At 42.9% G+C, this 19,067-nt stretch overlaps 1 protein-coding gene across 4 annotated transcripts in view; it reads left to right on the plus strand.

The window, feature by feature from the left end:
• The window catches only part of KIF21A (kinesin family member 21A), a 107,754-nt gene that overhangs the window by 10,016 nt on the left and 78,671 nt on the right, over nucleotides 1-19,067 (plus strand). The gene's annotated exons all lie outside the window — the stretch shown is intronic.

The following is a 19,067-nucleotide window of genomic DNA, read 5'->3' on the forward strand; positions in this document are numbered from 1 at the left end:
TGAGTAGCTTTCTAGAATGTACTCAAAGCTTGGGAAAAGATTACTTAATCTCTCCAGCATTAGGAAAGAGAGCTGAGCAGTGCTTCATTTCACAAATTAGCTAACGCAGGCATTTTGTGGAGCAAACGCTGAGCTGCAACTGAGAACTCCCTGAAGGATGGCTCCAGAGGAAAGCTAACCTTGCTGCATTTGAGGACCTCAAGATTGTATAAAAATGGTTTGATAGAATTCGTACTTTTAAGACTTCATATGGCACAGTGGTTTCTGCAATGTGCTGTAGGTTCATCTTTTCTGTTCCTACTGGGTTTCTTGTCTGAGAACCAGTCTCCTTGCTGAATATCTGCTAGGGAGATATTCAGAGTTATTTTCTTGATGTAGGAAGTTTGATGTGACAAGCTGAGAACTGTTGAACGAGATACTAGCATGCATTTTCAATCCACCACTCTTTTTCTGTGTTGTAGAATGGGGTGGTCAACATTTCAGACCCCCCCTCCCAATACAACAGCTTCAAAAAATCAAGAGCCAAATGACACACAGCCTTTCTAAGGAGTTGTGTGCAGGGGAATGACATCAAGAACTGTACAGCTTTGGGCCACTTATCCCCAACAGAATTTCCTTGTTGTGTCCTTGATTTTCTGAATCCAGTTGAACAATTGCAAAAGTCTTGTGGCAGTCATTTTTGTAAACAAGTGATGTAATGTTGAAACCTGGCAGTACCAGAATCTCAGGGAGAAACATTATTATTAGTTTTGTGTGATTTTTCTCATGTTCTGTGGCAAGGGGGGGAATGATGGCTGGAGCTCCAAGCCTGCTTCAAGAGCATGTTTGGAGGCTTAGATCAAAGGCTGAAGAAACACACAATCCTAATTTTAAAAGTAAATATAAAAATGTACTTTGGTGAAAAACAATGTATTCAGATCAGCATGCCACAACTGTTGCGGGACAATTTTAAGTGAACTTTGTGTTGTAAGGCCCCACTGTTTCTTTTGTTGTTTATAGGTGTCAATGTATAAATATGATGCTTGGAGCTCATTAACAAATTCAAAGACTACAGTCCAGGTGGCTTTCTCACTTCCATCTGCTGTCCCTTTCCAAAGGTGTAGAGGAAAAAAAAGGAAAGGCTCAGAATTCTAATTTTGCTGGAGAAATTTCCTTCTGGAGACCCAGCAGGATCAGTTTGATCCATTTGTTGTCTGTTTGGTAACTTACAGGGTGGGGGACAGAAAAGGAGTTCTCAAATAAAGTTTTTCTCTCTGTGTCTTTCTTCTGTGTTTAGGATATGGACGCAGTAGGGATAGATTAACTTCAGGCTTATTGAATAGAATTTACTTTTTTTAGTAAATGGTTTTTAGGTAAATGGTTTTTATGTCCAGTGATTCTCAAACTGTGAGCCATGGCACCTTGGGGAGCTGTGGAAAGTAGCCAGGGGAGTTGTGGAATCCTTGTAAAAAACCTGCTACCCTATACAATGTATGGGATAGAAACCTGTCACCCTATACAATGTATAGGATTGTAGCTCTAATAGGGAGCCAAGGCCATTTTCCCAGTAGGTCAAGGGAGTCAGCAGTCTAAAAATGTTTGAAAACCACTGCTTTATGTCCATCAACTGTAGAGAAAAATAGTGGTGGAGGCAGTTAAGCATATACTTAATTCGGGGCTGTTCATTTCAGCCCAGGAATGTGTTTTCAGTGGCAGAACTGAGTCTGCTATTAAATGGTCTGTTGGCTGATTCATTGTTAACTCCATGCCTAGCCCTTTTATTAGATTAGAAAATTCAACAGATGGGTCTTGAGGCAGATTTACAAGGTGCTTCCACTCTTGAGGCCACCATTGGGCTATTGACAGCTAGGTTAACTGATATAGAAAGGCAAGAGACCTTGGGTGCAACACACACAAAAAATGCTCTCCCTTGAACTTGCAACTCAAAAGTACATTTGGTCAACAGCCAAAGTATTTGACCCTTTTAGATTGCCCCCTTGCGAGGAGGGCTTTCACATTGGCATGCTGTAATGTGATGCCTTCTAATGATTTACTTGGCAGGTTTAGAAATGCCCACAGGGAAGAACATTCTTGTAGTTGTAGTTTAGGCGAGGTAGAGTCTCTTATACACATTTTGCGCTGTACCAGAAACCAAGCGCTTAGATATCAATACCCCTGGGGGCTGGGGGATAAGAATAGGCCCTCAGTTTGGCTGTACTTGTCGTAAGAGGCGACTAAACAGCCACCGGGTAGATGGGACTCGTTAGCCTGGGAAGGCAGCTCATCTGAGAGAAGGAAAACTCTGATCCCAAATCTCCACTGCCTTGTGGCTACATCCAGTTATGGAAAAGGCTTCAGGAGTCAACCTGGAGGCAAAATCCGGAGCCGGAGTCCCTGAGGCAGTTCATGGCTGAACACAGTCACGTTCTGGCAACTCCTGCGACGCCGCTGGAACCAACCGTATTGGCCTCTGCCTTTCCATTGGACCATTTCAGCGACATGGAGAGGGGGGATTTGCTGCATGGGAAACAGTCTGTCCTCCATAGCTACTTTACCCAGGCTTTGCTTGGCTTGCAGCATTAAGTCTATTTCCAAAATCGCAAGAGTTGGACTTAAGCTACAGAGTTACGAATGGGAAGTAAGAAAAGGTAATTTTAATAAATACTTGTGATGGTTCCTGTTGTGTCATCTTTCCTTTGTTCTAGTATGCCAGCTTGTCGTGGGGGTGAATTGAGGATACACAGGTATTAGGACTACATGTACCCTCCATTTCCTGCCAGGTTTCATTTGCAACAGTGTTACATGATGGATTTTAATATCCTGCAGGCAAAGACTGGTTCAAAGCATAAAAGGCATCTCTCTCTATAAATTGCCCAAAGAATAGGCTGATGAGTTCTGACCTGTAACAGATCAGGAGAGAGATTTTGGGGTAGTGGTGGACAGGTCGATGAAAGTGTCGGCCCAAAGTGCAGCGGCAGTGAAGAAGGCCAATTCTATGCTTGGGATCATTAGGAAAGGTATTGAGAACAAAACAGCTAATATTATAATGCTGTTGTACAAATCGATGGTAAGGCCACAACTGGAGTATTGTGTCCAGTTCTGGTTGCCGCATCTCAAAAAAGACATAGTGGAAATGGAAAAGGTGCAAAAGAGAGCGATTAAGATGATTACTGGGCTGGGGCACCTTCCTTATGAGGAAAGGCTACGGTGTTTGGGCCTCTTCAGCCTAGAAAAGAGACGCCTGAGGGGGGGGGCATGATTGAGACATACAAAATTATGCAGGGGATGGACAGAGTGGATAGAGAAATGCTCTTTACACTCTCACATAACACCAGAACCAGGGGAAATCCACTAAAATTGAGTGTTGGGCGGGTTAGGATAGACAAAAGAAAATATTTCTTTACTCAGCGTGTGGTCGGTCTGTGGAACTCCTTGCCACAGGATGTGGTGATGGTGTCTGGCCGGGGCGCCTTTAAAAGGGGATTGGACAGGTTTCTGGAGGAAAAATCCATTACGGGTTACAAGCCGTGATGTGTATGCGCAACCTCCTGATTTTAGAAATGGGCTATGTCAGAATGCCAGATGCAAGGGGGGCACCAGGATGCAGGTCTCTTGTTATCTGGTGTGCTCCCTGGGGCATTTGGTGGGCCGCTGTGAGATACAGGAAGCTGGACTAGATGGGCCTATGGCCTGATCCAATGGGGCTGTTCTTATGTCCTGGAGTTTATTCACCCAATCTGTAGTTGCTTTAATAATATGAGCCCTGTGGCTTATTGTCATGGCAATATGCCAGCTGTGGATAGTTTTACAACTTGGCAGCATCTTTTTTTTTTACCTTACCGACCTTGGGGTCTTCGTCTGCTCCGTGTTACATTAATATGTTCTTTTGACAGACTATTGGGGTCAGTCTGTCCATTCGGTGAGGTGATGTTGGTTGCATTGGCAGAAGATTATGGTGTGGGTGAGGGGGTGGCAGGAGGATGGCAGATTCAGTGTACCCTTCATCCCGATGCCGCTGACGCCACTGCCTCCCTCCAGTCTACTATGGATGAATCCTGCATTGATCAGTTTTATGCCTGCTAAAAGTGAGCAGAAAGTGGATCACCCACCTCCTTTCCTTGTTTCTCACGTGGTTTCTTCAGATATGGGAGTGTGGAACCCTAAGCCTGGGAAATTTAGGTTAAAATCTGGCTTCTACAAACACCCACTCCCATCTGAATGCAGAGAGGAAGGGGATGATATATATACCCAGAGACTTTCTAACCCAGGAAATCCTAGCTAATCAGCTCACTGATTGATATCCTCATGCCCCCAATTACCTAATTCAACCACCTGTTCCATCTAACGACTGTCCAGTTCCATACTTTTTAAAGGCATCTGTTGTTCCTCCCTGCTCTCCTTTAAAGCTTAGACTCCTGGTTGGCAACCTTCAGTCTCAAAAGACTATGGTATAAGCCTACAGCACCCGGTATTCCCAGGCGGTCTCCCATCAAAGTACTAACCAGGCCTGACCCTGCTTAGCTTCCAAGATCAGACAAGATCAGGCATGTGCAGGGTAACAGTTGTGTGTAATCAGAATATAATCAGAATCAGTTCCTATGTAAAATATTAATTCGTTCAAACGTCCTTAGCAACTTAAAAAAACTTTTTTTTGTAGCCCTGTGTTATGTGTAAGAATTTGACAAAGACTAATTCTGGTTAATGAAGAAAGTTGTCATTTATAACTAAATAATAATAATACTGGTATTTGTATACTGCCTTTATATTTCAGCTCTAAAGTTATGTACTATCTCAAGTGCAGTCTGTCCCTGGTCTGTCTCCCTGGCTATGGGCCTTCCTTCTTTGCCTCTTAGCCTCAGACTTGGCCAACAGTCTGAGGCTAAGTGGTAAAGAAGGAAGGCCCATAGCCAGGGAGACAGACCAGGGACAGACTGCACTTGCTCCCAATGTGGAAGGGATGGTCACTCCCGAATTGGCCTTTTCAGCCACACTAGACGCTGTTCCAGAACCACCATTCAGAGCGCGATACCAGAGTCTTTCGAGACTGAAGGTTGCCAACATCTCTCAATAGAGTTATTCATGTTGGAAATGTACAGTTTCCTCCAAGGTAGATTGCTCACATGCCTTTTTGAATTGGAGTGTCCTTGCAGTGAGGGGGAGGGAGATGGAATTCTCAATATTATTAATTACCTGACTATTTTGTTTTATGATGAACCAAATAGGGTTTTCTAATATAAGAGATGAAAGAAACATATAATAATTAATGCTGAATCTCCTGTCTGCAGCTAAAATAGGTGTGGAGTCAGAAAAGAATTGGTATCCTGCTGTCAATCATGGATTGGTTCCAAAAAGGGGAAAAAAGGGATATTGCTTTGCCAGGCAGGTTTATACATTGAGCTTGAACCTTCTGGTGTCTTTTTGCTATTTTTTCAACAAAATCAGGATCTGCTCTTTTTATTTGTGCAATGCTTATTTGACTTGGGGAAATTCAACAAGTTTATACCAGCAATTTTCAACTAGTATGCTGTGGCACATTGGTGTGCTGCAAATGGTTCACGGGTGCACCATGGAAGCTTGGTGGAGGGTCACTTATTCGTAGGGCTATCGGGGGATGTGACCCCAACCACCGGCAGTGCAGTGTGCCTTGTCAAGGCACACTATCAGTTTTTGGACAATTTTAGCACCTGTCAGTGTGCTGTGAGATGAAAAAAGGTTGAAAGTCAGTCATCTAGATCAGGGTTTTCTGAACTTTTCAGCAGAAGGTCTGCATCAAATATCTGGCCCAGTGTCAAGGGCTGGGGAAAAAATTAAATATAAAATTTAAATACGTACATTAGAGATGGAACTTAGATGAATGAATAAATGAATGGGCTCAAATGTCCAGGACTTCTCCAAGCACCAACACAGCCCAAAAAATAAAGCACACACTTAAATGGATCCCCATTCCCCCACCCCACAAGCACAATTCTGGTTGTGTTTGGTCAACTGGGCCAGAGGCTCTTTGAGAATCAGAGGCTGGCTGCAGGCTGGATAGAGGCTTGCTGCGGGCCGCATCTGATCCCTGGGCCGGGATTTGGGAACCCCTGGTCTAGATCACCCTACTTCTCTTTCTTAGCCTGGTTTTCATGTCTCGTTACCATGAAGGACTTAGTGGTTGTGCGTGATTGTAAAATGAACATAAGAACAGCCCCACTGGATCAGGCCACAGGCCCATCTAGTCCAGCTTCCTGTATCTCACAGCGGCCCACCAAATGCCCAGGGAGCACACCAGACAACAAGAGACCTGCAAGGCCTCCTGGGAATTGTAGTTAAGAACATAAGAACAGCCCCACTGGATCAGGCCATAGGCCCATCTAGTCCAGCTTTCTGTATGTCACAGCGGCCCACCAAATGCCCCAGGGAGCACACCAGATAACAAGAGACCTGCAAGGCTTCCTGGTAATTGTAGTTAAGAACATAAGAACAGCCCCACTGGATCAGGCCATAGGCCCATCTAGTCCAGCTTTCTGTATGTCACAGCGGCCCACCACATGCCCCAGGGAGCACACCAGATAACAAGAGACCTGCAAGGCCTCCTGGGAATTGTAGTTAAGAACATAAGAACAGCCCCACTGGATCAGGCCATAGGCCCATCTAGTCCAGCTTTCTGTATGTCACAGCGGCCCACCAAATGCCCCAGGGAGCACACCAGATAACAAGAGACCTGCAAGGCTTCCTGGTAATTGTAGTTAAGAACATCAGAACAGCCTCACTGGATCAGGCCATAGGCCCATCTAGTCCAGCTTCCTGCATCACACAGCGGCTCACCAGTTGCCCCAGGGAACACACCAGATAACAAGAGACCTCATCCTGGTGCCCTCCCTTTCATCTGGGAGGGATGAAATGATTCTATTTTGAAAGCTTAGGATGAGTGACAAAAGCATAAGAGGAGTGACAAACTTCTGAAACAGTATTTCCAAACGCTGTTCAAGTTTTGGTAATGTGCAAAGGGAGCAAGTTCTGTGGCTCAAGGAAGTCAGTGTGTATTTCTCTTCATACGTTTGCTGTGCCTGAAGTTGCTGCAACAAGGTGATCTTGTTCTTGCTACTATGTGCGGAAATGAGAAAGAACATTATCTGATTAACATGCTGTCTCCCTCCCTACTTACAGTAATAAAGGTCCTTCTAGTTCAGTATCTTTTTTTTCACCAATGACTATCCAGACCCCCATGAACCAGATATTATGGATACAGTATCCCCCCTCATTTATTCATTGGACTAGAGAGTTTTTTTTAAGCGGATGCACTTTTGAATTAAAAAGAGTGCCATAGATTAGTGGGTACAGCACATACTTTATGTGCATAAGCTTTCAGATAGAATTCTTGGCATCTCCTAAAAAGAATAAAAGATTCTTCTACTTGTGCCCTTGGAAAGTGACCGTCACTTTCAAAAGTTGAAATAATGGTCTAGTTCAGGGATGTCAAATACGTTTCATACAGAGGGCCGAAGTTAGCATTCGTGGTGCTTGCTGAGGTTCAGAAGTGACCTCATTAAGCAGATGATGGCTCAAAATAAGCACTTTGTTCTCACAGAGAAGCTCATTATCTACAAATGACAGAAGAGAAAATAGGCAAATCTTGTCCATATTTTCAAAATATGAGAAAACCCAGTTATCATGTTGGGAGAGCCCAATTTTAATGGGGTCTGAATAAATTGCTTTTGGGGGCTGCATTTGGCCCACGGTCTTTATGTTTGACCCCCTGGTCTAACTGGATCAGCAGCATGACTAGGAGTAAGGCAGCTTCTTGTGTTTATAAGAGTTACATAGTAAGAATACTGGCTTCTTAGATTCTCAAAAGGGAGGGGACTTCTTTTCCTTTGGTCATCTATAATAGTGAAGTTTGGTCATGTATATGGGACTCTCTGTCTCCGTATTTTTACATAAATATTATTTATGCGTTTGTGACTCCAGTGGATCACCTCTAAGAAATGACTCTTAAGGTAATGAAATGAATTTCAGACTCTCGTAACCCTTCTTTGTTCTTTCCTTTTTCTCTGTCATACAATCTTGTCCCTACAAGTGTCAAATTATAGTGTTCAGGTTTCAGGCTTTAAAGTTGGAAATTAACTGAGGTGAGGGTATGATAAACAAATTTGTAGATTTAGATGAGACAAAAAAGGGGAGTGATTTCAGATGGCAGAAGCAAATTAAAATTGATAAATTAGACTGACAGCGATAAGATGGCATTCGCTTAGAAACGGTGGGAAAGAAAACAAATGGGCTCATTAGCCAGTAGCAAAGCTGGGAAGAAATTTGTACTGCATGCAGTACGTGAATCAATGCCATTCTATTTCAAGAAGGACAGATGATAATTTGTGCTGCATAGATTCTTCAGCAGAGAGGATCACGTGGAAATAGCAGAAAGCCTGAAAGCTGGTGGGCTTTCTAGAGAAATAGGGGGAAGAAAGAGTCTCAAACTGTGGTCTACTACGCCACTAGCTTCCAAGGAGTGCATAATCAGGACTTTACTGGTGGCCTTCCAAAGCCTATTTGCCACCAGTTTCTGGCAAGTAGTTGCTGTCAACCCTTTAAAAATGAACATTATTACCTTGTATCCTTCTGGCCTCTGGATTCTTTGTTGTTGCTTTCCTTCTGATTCTTAAATTATTCACCTAGGTGTGTAGAGTTTTCTCATAATAGAGTTCACAATTTGCACCTTCTGTTTGATTTTGCAAGGGAGAAAAATCAAATGGATAGCTTGGTGGGGAAAAAGATAAGGTTTCACTTTGTAAAGTTCTTGTCAGGCTAGCCTACCTGTGATTGTGGCACAAAACCCACTTTTAATAAAATGCTTACAATTCTCTTTTGGATTGTTCATAACATCAACACTTGCACTGGGTTTATCCATTTTGTTATCCCTTTTTTTAGAGATTGATTCTGCAAAACATCACTTTTAAAAGTAAATCTGAGACTCTCAACAAAATGTTGCCCTCCTTCTATTCCTGGTGTTTCTGTGGGCTCCACTGTACAACCAGGCCAGAAGTAATATGCATTTAATGATTTTCTCACAGCTGGGAAATGCATGATTTGGAACCACTCTCTTGTCAAGGAAAACGATTTAAGGAGGCTGATTTAATTCAGGCCAAACAAAGAAATGGGTTTTGACCCTTCAAAAGCTAGCCTGAGACAGACCTTTTCTCCTCTGTCCCCAAGGAACATCAGCAAGGCATTCAGTGGACAGACAAGGCTCTAGGATCAGGTGTTTCTGCTTTGTGTGATGAACTGGAGCTGAGGGAGACTGGCAGAGCACAGAACCGGCTGCAGCTGGGCGAATAAGGAAAGAATTGTTCCGCCCATTATGAGAAAATAACTGCTCTCTGCTGCATGAAATCTACCACTTAGGATGCACCAGAATAACCAACTTCATTTGGCCTCCTCCCCAGCTGTTGCACGTGAACCTTCTGTGAAGTTGATAATTCCACACTTTTTTAACAGTCACGTTTACAAAGTACTGTGTATATCTGGCATTAGATAAATAAATCTGTATTATTTACATCCATCCCCCAGGGAGGCAGTTATCATGACTGCCATGAGGGGGGTGCTTTAAAGTGTTAACAGGTGGAGACTGTTATAATAAGGTTTGCCATCCATGTGGATCAGTTCACCACACATTTGAGACAATTTCTCCATACCATTGTAAGAGAGAGATTTCTTTCCTTGGGTTGGTTGTCTGTTACTGGGCTTCCAGTACTGGGCTAACCTGCCATCTGTTCAGTCTGGTCCCGTCTTCTCTGAATGCGCATATTATTTATTTATTTAATTATTTAAAAGGTGTCTATGCCACTTTTCTAAAAAAAAAACCCCAAAAAAACCCTAAGTAGGGTACACAGAATATATACATATAAATGATAAAAACATCAGAATAAAGCAAAAACAAACAACAACAACAAAAAAACACCCATTAAAACAATTTTTAAGATAACCACAATAAAAGAGCAGATTAACTTGTAGCATAGCTGTAAAAAAATATAAAAGCAGATTAAAAGTTAACGAGTATCTTCCTCCTCAACGGCCAAGCAAAACAGATTGGATCTTCAAACATCACTGGAAACCAAATAATGAGAGGCTGTTCTTGGGTCTTCTGGCAGCTGTTTCCAGAGTCGTGGTGCCACAACCGAGAGGGCCCTGTTTATGAAATCAGCCCATCTGGAGTTGACTACAAGATGCCTGGAATTATAGTATAGGTGCTCATATGGTTCAACAGGTGTCTGATGTTTTATCGAGTTTTATGTAAACCACAAACTTGGGGAAGAAAAAAAATAGTAAATCGCTTAGGGTTTCCAGTTTTGTTTTCCCCCCTTAGGGCAGCTTTGTACAATGAATTGAAGTGGCAGGTGAGGGTGCAAGGGATTGCAGTGCTTTGCTTCATCACATTCCTGGTGTGAAATACGTATGTAAGTGAGTTTGCAGAGATGAGACGTGCCCACCATTTTCACATCAAGAGCTTGTACAAGTAAAACCCAACAGGCTCCTTTTTATGAAGCTGCAGCAGAAGTAGATGAACTATGGAACTAATTTGTGCATATTACTTCATAATATGTAAAACCCCCTTCCGAAGGTGACAATATATAAGAGAGCCTATATTTTACTTTTGGGAGACCTCTGCAAATTAGATCTGATGGCTCTGATGCTCCTTGATTTTGAAATTTGGCAATGATACTTCTGCCAGACCACCAATATGGTAGTTCCAGTTCCATTTAATAGCATCGACATGTAAGTGATGAACATATATGTGCTTCAGTACTCTTATTACTTTTATTTCCAAGGGGCTGAGAAGAAGGCCATGTATAGCTACTGAACAGTGTAGGCTATCTTAGGTTTTCAACTGTGTATTCCCAATTCTCTTGTGAAATAGAAGAACCCTCCAGCAAGGGTGGGGAGCTTATTTTGGTCTCTGAGAACATACAGAAGAATTGCTTTCCTCACATTGGCATTAGCTCAGCTGGAACAGAGACACTCGTTTCCAACACCACTCTTTCCTTGGGCAAATGAAAAAGAGGCGTGCATGTGAAGCTGTCTTATGTTCAGTCAAACTATTGATTATCAGTGGGTCTCCTCAATATCGGGCACAGGTCTTTCCTAGCCCTTCTTCTTGAGAGCTTTTAATAGCAGATAGCAGTCACCAAGACTAGGGTCCTTCTACCTGTAAAGTATTCATTCTACCATCAAATTATGCCTACTCACAGGTTTGTCCTTGCACAGTTTTTAATACAGGGTGACCCAAAAAAAACAGAACCCATAAAAATTTTATTAAATCCTACAAAGGTCCAGTAAATTTCAAGAAATGTCTTTTCCTTGGTTGACCAACACATATTGGGGAAGATTATTGTTCCAATATTTCATGCACAAAGTCGACTTGTATACCCAGAAAGAAAAAAGATGAAAAATTGACAGTTTTATTCAAAGATTTGTGGGTTCTGTTTTTTTTGGGTCACCCTGTACTATAAACTTCTCTTTATGCCTTTGTAAGTTCCTCCACTGAGAATTAATTCGGCAACTGTTTAAAGAGTTGCCTTCCTACTTCGGCTTCTCCAAGAAAGAAACCTCCCTTAAAAAGGTTGACCCTTGCAGGGGTTATTTTTAAAATGCTATTCCTTGCCATCAATATTCCCTCTAATTTTTTCCCCCTCTGTATGAAACAGGTAACCACCTAAGCACTATATAACCACTGTATTGCCCTTGCACCCACCAGGAAATGACGTGAGACAGATGCTGTGGATTTAACCTAGGACCACTTTATTTGAATCCAATACAGAAATTTTTTTTGCAGCAGGGCCTAACTCAATTCCCCTGTCATGCGGTATCTAAGCTGGAGGAAAGGCGCTGGTCATCTGTTTCCCCTTTGCTAACCATGGATGTGCCATCTGCCTCAAAGCTGATCACTCTAGACCCAAGGTGATGTCAAGACAGCTGGTTTGCACCGAAGGCTGTAGGCCTTGCCAGCCTGCCTCTCTAAGCTGAACAATCAACATTTGACTGACTCTGGCTCACCCATCAACTTTGCTGTCTCAAGATGGACACCAGCTATCCTGAACTGCCTTTCAGAACCTGCACACAACACCTGCCACATGGGGGAATCAGCCTAGCACTTGACCCCCACCACCCAAATGGAGTAGCAAACTCCGTAGACCCTGCTGCAAATCAAAAATAAAATCAACAGAACCAATAGGAGATAAGTGCACTCCATCAGCCCTGAAACACTCAGGTCGGGCATATTGTATGTTTGGATGTGGAATAATCTCCCATCCCATCCTGACAAAAACCTTCCCCAGGTAAGCGTTAAGCTTCCACCTGGTGGCATCCAATATACAGGGATACCTAGCCCCTCTTCAAACCCTTCTTGGTAACAAACTGGACCAAAGGATATAAATCCCTGGGACCCAGGACTCTATCACATTCAAATCCTGCCAAACCTGCAGCTTCAAGGACAACAGCGTCCTGTGGCAGAGGTCGTTTTCACCTAGATGGAAGAGCAATGCCTTGGGAGGCAGATTGGAATTCAATAAATGCAGGCAGTAGTTGGTTCCACTTCGTGTCCCTCTTCACTACCCAGTCAGCACTGGCCAGGTTGCCCAAGCCAAGCTGGGTACCGAAGCTGCTCACAATTGCAGGACAATTTTTGTGCCTTGTCAGTGTGCCGTGAGATGAAAAAGGCTGGAAAATCAGTGTTTTATGGTGAAGAAGGCAAGAGTTGCTGACAAGCCAGTGCTGTCTTCTGCTGAGCAACTGCAAAAATGAATTGCAAGTTCTTTTTTTCTGCTGTGCGTACCACTCCCAACTCTTCCTGAAAGTGATGTAGTGTGTAGTTAGTGAGGAGCAGCAATTTGCATGGTTCTGATCTGCTAGGTTGCTACTTAGGAATGTTAAAATGTAACTGCCCCAAATACAGTATGGGCAAGTGTATAATTTTCTGTCTGTACTATTTTGTGTGATCCTGGAATGAAGTGGCATTTTACTGCTGACTAGTTTGGTTTTTACTGACTCATGGCAATTCAGCCTTTGCGTGAACAGTCTACCTTCTGTTTTAAACAGTGCAGCTTCTGTTCAGTCTGTTGAAACAGTCAACAATAAACATGAAGGAACATTTTTCCCTGTGAAGTTTGGCTTGGAGCTTTTTATGGAAGGGAGTATTAAACATACAACACTGAATAAAAGCTGGCTGGCCGACTGACCAGCTGAAAGACAGGAAAATGAATGAAATGATAGAAATGAGTTATTTCACAGAAGGAAAAAAATGATGTAAACCTGGTAATAGGAGTCAGAACTCAAGTAATTTTTATTTCCATTTCTAAAATGGTTCATTAATGTAAGCATCTCTGCAGAGTTTTTAGATGTCTTCACATTTCTAAAATGGTTCATTAATGTAAGCATCTCTGCAGAGTTTTTAGATGTCTTCACATTTTCTTTCATTTGCAGGCTAGTAGTAGAAGTGAGCTTAGTACAGCAGAGAATTTAAGCGCTCAGTGTTTGCGGAATAGTTTTGTTGAATGTCCTGGTCCTCTCTGTACATCTGACATTCCACCTCCTTGTGTGAGCTTCCGTGAGAAAAAAGAAATGGAATGTCAGTGTAATGGAAACAATTGAATTAAAGTTTAAAAAGTGGGAGGGAGGGGGGAATTTGTTAACATGCAATTTCTTTGGACTGCTCTGCAAGGCAGCCTTTTATAATCCGGGCTTGAAAACATTGCCCTCGTAATGGAAACTTGGTCCATCGCTTGTAGTGATGTGGAATAGAATGGCGTGGTGCTATTGTACTCTGTTACCCTTGACTATTTAGTGCCAAATTCCTAAAAATTTAATCTAGTGGTTCTGAAACTTTTAAGCATCAGGTCCCACCTAAAAAAAAGTTTCACTGCTCAAGCCTCTGTGGCTATAATGGTGATGGACAGCAGTGCTCTCTCCAAGTAGCTGGTTGTTTAACCCCTGATGCACATAGCCTAATCTGCCTTGTTAGTGTTGTGACCCACCAAAAATCGGGTTGTGATCCACGGGTAGGCCATGGACCCACAGTGTGGGAACTGCTGAGATTCACTAATATCGGCTAATAAGGGACTGTTAAGTAGTAAAGAGTGGTAAGACTTTTATAGTGCTTTAGGGTTATTTGGACTGAATGATGTTTGGTGCTGAATACTTGAAGCGAGTATTAGCATAAGAGTAGCCCCACTGGATCAGGCCATAGGCCCATCTAGTCCAGCTTCCTGTATCTCACAGCGGCCCACCAAATGCCCGAGGGAGCACACCAGATAACAAGAAACCTCATTCTGGTGCCCTCCCTTGCATTGGCATTCTGACATAGCCCATTTCTAAAATCAGGAGGTTGCACATACACATCATGGCTTGTAACCCATAATGGATTTTTCCTCCAGATACTTGTCCAATCCCCTTTTAAAGGCATCCAGGCCAGATGCCATCACCACATCCTGCGGCAAGGAGTTCCACAGACAGACCACACGTTGAGTAAAGAAATATTTTCTTTTGTCTGTCCTAACCCTTCCAACACTCAATTTTAATTTTACTGAATATTACAGATGTATGATACTGAAAAAATAAAACAGAAATGCTGAATAAGACTCACAAGTGCTATATTTGTATGTAGCTTCTAAAAAAGAAAACTAAGTACCTGCTCATAGAGGGAGGTCTGTATACTCGAGAGCCAACACTGAGCCATTCCCTTTTTAAAATGTTTTCTGGCAAGCACACAAAAGACCTTGTCAGGCTGCAAGAGGATGCAGCCTGTATTGTGCTGTCTGGTAGACCATTATATTTGGTTAATGACCAAAGGACTACTTGAGAAACAAAAAAAACACAGCTTGACTGCTCTGCAGCTAACGTTAGCAACAGCCCAGCAATGGAGACGAAAGGGTCAAGAAAACCAAATCAAAATGTAGAAGGGAAACAATAAGCAAGTCTAATAAGCAGTGATGCAGCAGAATAGATATGAATATTGTGCATTAAGTTAATGGGCAGAGAAGCCTGTCTGATGAGAGATCCAGAAAAGAATGACTTCAAGAAAATAAATATCTCTAAGCAAAGCACACCCTTGACAGCAACATACACAGACTGTTGCCACACAAATCCAATTACTCCAGTGCCAGATTTTCCTTTTAATTAAAATTACATGGCCATGATTGTTACTCTCTCTCTTATTTGCAGATTCAGAGTGACAGCTTGTAGGTTTCCCAGTTCTTAATTTAGCTCTTTTAAACCAATCTCTGTGTTTAAGCCTTATGTGTAAGACAGATGGATGGCAGAATGTCTAGCAACTGCTTTATTTTCCTGGGTAATTTATACAAGTTAATGGGTTTGGTAGTAAAGTGCCAACTAGCCAGTATAAAGCCACAGTTAAAAATAATGATCTTCCTCTTGTGCGTATAGATCAGGGTGTCCAAAGTTTTTGGCAGTTGGGCCACATCATCTTTCTGACACTGTCTTGGGGGCCAAATTAATTTACATTTCAAATTTGAATAAGTTTATATTAATGCATATATTAAAGATAAACGTATATGAATGGATGAAGGTCTTGCAGTAGCTCAAGGCCTATAAAAGGCCTTGCACAAAGCAAGGCTGGCCTTTCCTTTGCTGCTGCTACTGCATCACAGATGTGAAACAACAAGCAGTGGAGGGAGCCCTCATCCCACAGCTCACTCGAGAGGCCAAACAGTTGCCCTCACGCTGAGAACAGTTGCGTCGGGCCAGTGTGGGCTCCAACAAATCTCCGGAGGGCCAGAGGCTCATTGGAGACTAGGGTCTCCCTGAGGGCCGCATTGGGAGGCCTTGAGGGTCGCAAGTGGCCCCAGGGCCGGGGTTTGGGCACCCCTGGTATAGATGGTAAAGTATAAAGCAGATTGCCACCTGACTATGAATGGATCATATACACGAAATAATTAAAGCTGACTGTGGGAAGAGCTGTGTGACAGCACCAGTCTTGACTTCCTGTAATGCTTCTAGGGGCTTCCAGGGAAGGGCTTGCTCCTTGCCCTGATAATAAGCCTTAGGTAGCTGGAACTGCCTGGATACTGGTAAGGGAGGAGGGGACTTCCGTCATGTACCCCAGGGGCTCCGAAGTTGTGCATTGCAATGACTTAGGGTGTTGTGGCACATTCACCTGCATGCTGCAGGATGTTTCCGGTTGACCCCCTAACTGTTCCCCGCAGGTGCCACCATCTTGGATATTGTGAGATTTTGTGGGATCCAAGATGGCAGCACCCAAATCAGTGGCTATTCTACTATGCTTTTTCATCTCTCAGTGATTGTAACATCAAGTAATGAGTCATTACTTGATGTTACAATCACTGAGAGATGAAATGACTTGCATATATGAAATTGCAGTCTACTTAATCTATATTAAGTACTGTAGTCAGAGCTTTCATAATCACATATTACCTGAGAGATATATGTAAAGTGCTTTAAAATGCTATACATATGCAAAGTATCGGTGCAGAATACTACTTAATGATGGTAAGAACACACGCCACATTTGGTGGTAATGTGATGTATTGAACAGGCACTTGTGAATCTAACCTAACAGTGAACAATGAACCCTTGAATAGGCAGTGGCTTTTTCCTTGCTGGCCCTGCTGGTGTGGTTGGGTCACTGAAACAGTTTTCCAGCTGTGTGGGAGTTGTTCAGAGATGAGTGGCTCCCATACGTCTGCAAGAAGATGTCAAGAGCAACCTACTGATTGCAGGGGTGGTGCAAAGATCCTTGCATGCAGAGTTCTGCATATGTTCCTTCCCACCCATGATTGCTTCCAATTCTGGTAACATCAACTGGCTGTTGACATGACCAGTGTCTACCACGTACAAGAGGGTTGTGTAGAATGGCACATAGATTTCTAAAATCAAGTCTTGAAACATTTCTTTTCCCTTCCTATCTCATAGAAGGGAGAACACGCTTGCATTGTAAAGTTGCATAGACGTTAATTATGAGAAAGTAGACTTCTGCAGTGTAAATTTGTCTTAAGAACATAAGAACAGCCCCACTGGATCAGGCCATAGGCCCATCTAGTCCAGCTTCCTGTATCTCACAGCGTCCCACCAAATGCCCCAGGGAGCACACCAGATAACAAGAGACCTCATCCTGGTGCCCTCCCTTGCATCTGGCATTCTGACATAGCCCATTTCTAAAATCAGGAGGTTGCACATACGCATCGTGGCTTGTAACCCATAATGGATTTTTCCTCCAGAAACTTGTCCAATCCCCTTTTAAAGGCGTCCAGGCCAGACACCATCACCACATCCTGTGGCAAGAAGTTCCACAGACCAACCACATGCTGAGTAAAGAAATATTTTCTTTTGTCTGTCCTAACTCTCCCAACACTCAATTTTAGTGGATGTCCCCTGGTTCTGGTGTTATGTGAGCATGTAAAGAGCATCTCTCTATCATCCGTTGCATAATTTTGTATGTCTCAATCATGTCCCCCCTCAGGCGTCTCTTTTCTAGGCTGAAGAGGCCCAAATGCCGTAGCCTTTCCTCATAAGGAAGGTGCCCCAGCCCAGTAATCATCTTAGTTGCTCTCTTTTGCACCTTTTCCATTTCCACTATGTCCTTTTTGAGATGTGGCGACCAGAACTGGACACAATACTCCAGATGTGGCCTTACCATCGATTTGTACAACGACATTATAATATTAGCCGTTTTGTTCTCAGTACCTTTTCTAACGATCCCAAGCATAGAATTGGCCTTCTTCACTGCTCGACACTTTCATTGACCTGTCCACCACTGCCCCAAGATCTCTCTCCTGATCTGTCACAGACAGCTCAGAAACCTTTAGCCTATGTGTGAAGTTTTGATTTTTTACCCCAATGTGCATGTCTTCCTGGTGGGTAGATTGACATAATATGTTTTTTTAAAAGCAGTTGTTTGTTTTAAAACAGTTGAGAATACTTTTCATGGTTTCATCACATATTGCAGTTTGTGTTCAAGACATGGGCAAAGTTCTGCTTCTTTAGAAATTCTTGTAAAGGGATTAACTGGCAGTGAGCCATTGTGCAAGCTGTTATGAAGTGTTTTTTGCAGTTGTAAAGCTTATAACTTTTAATCACCTCTGTGTTACTAAGTGGGGTGGGCAAGGAAGTCGAGCAATATGTATTTTTCTAACTCCTTGAAGGTCTTTCCTGCTCCAAATACCAGGGAGCACCAGCTGTTTTCAGATGTCTCTTGAAAATAAGTTGTAAAATGTTAACTCTACAACTTGGTGTCATGTAGCCATGAGGGGGCCAGGGCTCCCATCCCTACAGTATAACAGACTGCTTGTATAGTGCCATAAAAATAGGGTGCAAGCCCTGTTGAGATGAGTAGGGATTTTTGTAGTAGTGGTGTTTTGTGGCTAGCACACTAAACTTAAAAATGTGTGGTAGTGTTTGAAGTGTACAATTTTTTTGGTACACGCGCTCCAGTAGCACAACTGCATCGACAAGCAGGGGAGTTTGAAAAGATTGGGCTGTAAGTAAACAAATTAAATATAGTTCTCTGGGGGTTGTTTCTTCAGAAATTATTCTACAAATTATCAGGTAGTTGTTCTGCAGGTTTAACCCATTCTTGCCCGGCCCACAGTTGTATGTATTTGGTCCCTGTTGCGTATATACAATACTGAGCAGAAATGGCTTAAATAAGTCCCTTCGGGATGGCGTGAAGAAGCGGGCTCCTGCTGTTTGTCTCCTGCTGTTTGTCTCCTCCACTTCATGGATTGTAATGTCCTGAAATAATAAATTTGCAGGCTTATCAATAATGGACTGCTGTTTAGACTGGTCTCTGGAGATGATCTGGCTCCTATAGGACTTCTGGTTCTCAGAAGAATTGCACTTTAAAAAAAACAACAAAAAACAGCAACCTTGTATGGAAACAAACTATACTTGGTTCTCTGGCCATTTAAATTTATGAAGTTTCTCATTTCCCTTGGTGATCGTGAACTTGGTGCGAGTTGTGAGTGGTTCGTATCCTGACAGGCCTAAATGTTGTAATTCATTGTTTCCCAAACTGTGGGTCAGGACCCACTGGTGGGTTGTGACCCGGTTTTTGGTGTGTCACAAAAGGCTGGGCAGGCTTC

The sequence above is a fragment of the Tiliqua scincoides genome, chromosome 7 (assembly GCF_035046505.1).
Source record: "Tiliqua scincoides isolate rTilSci1 chromosome 7, rTilSci1.hap2, whole genome shotgun sequence".
NCBI lineage: Eukaryota > Metazoa > Chordata > Lepidosauria > Squamata > Scincidae > Tiliqua > Tiliqua scincoides.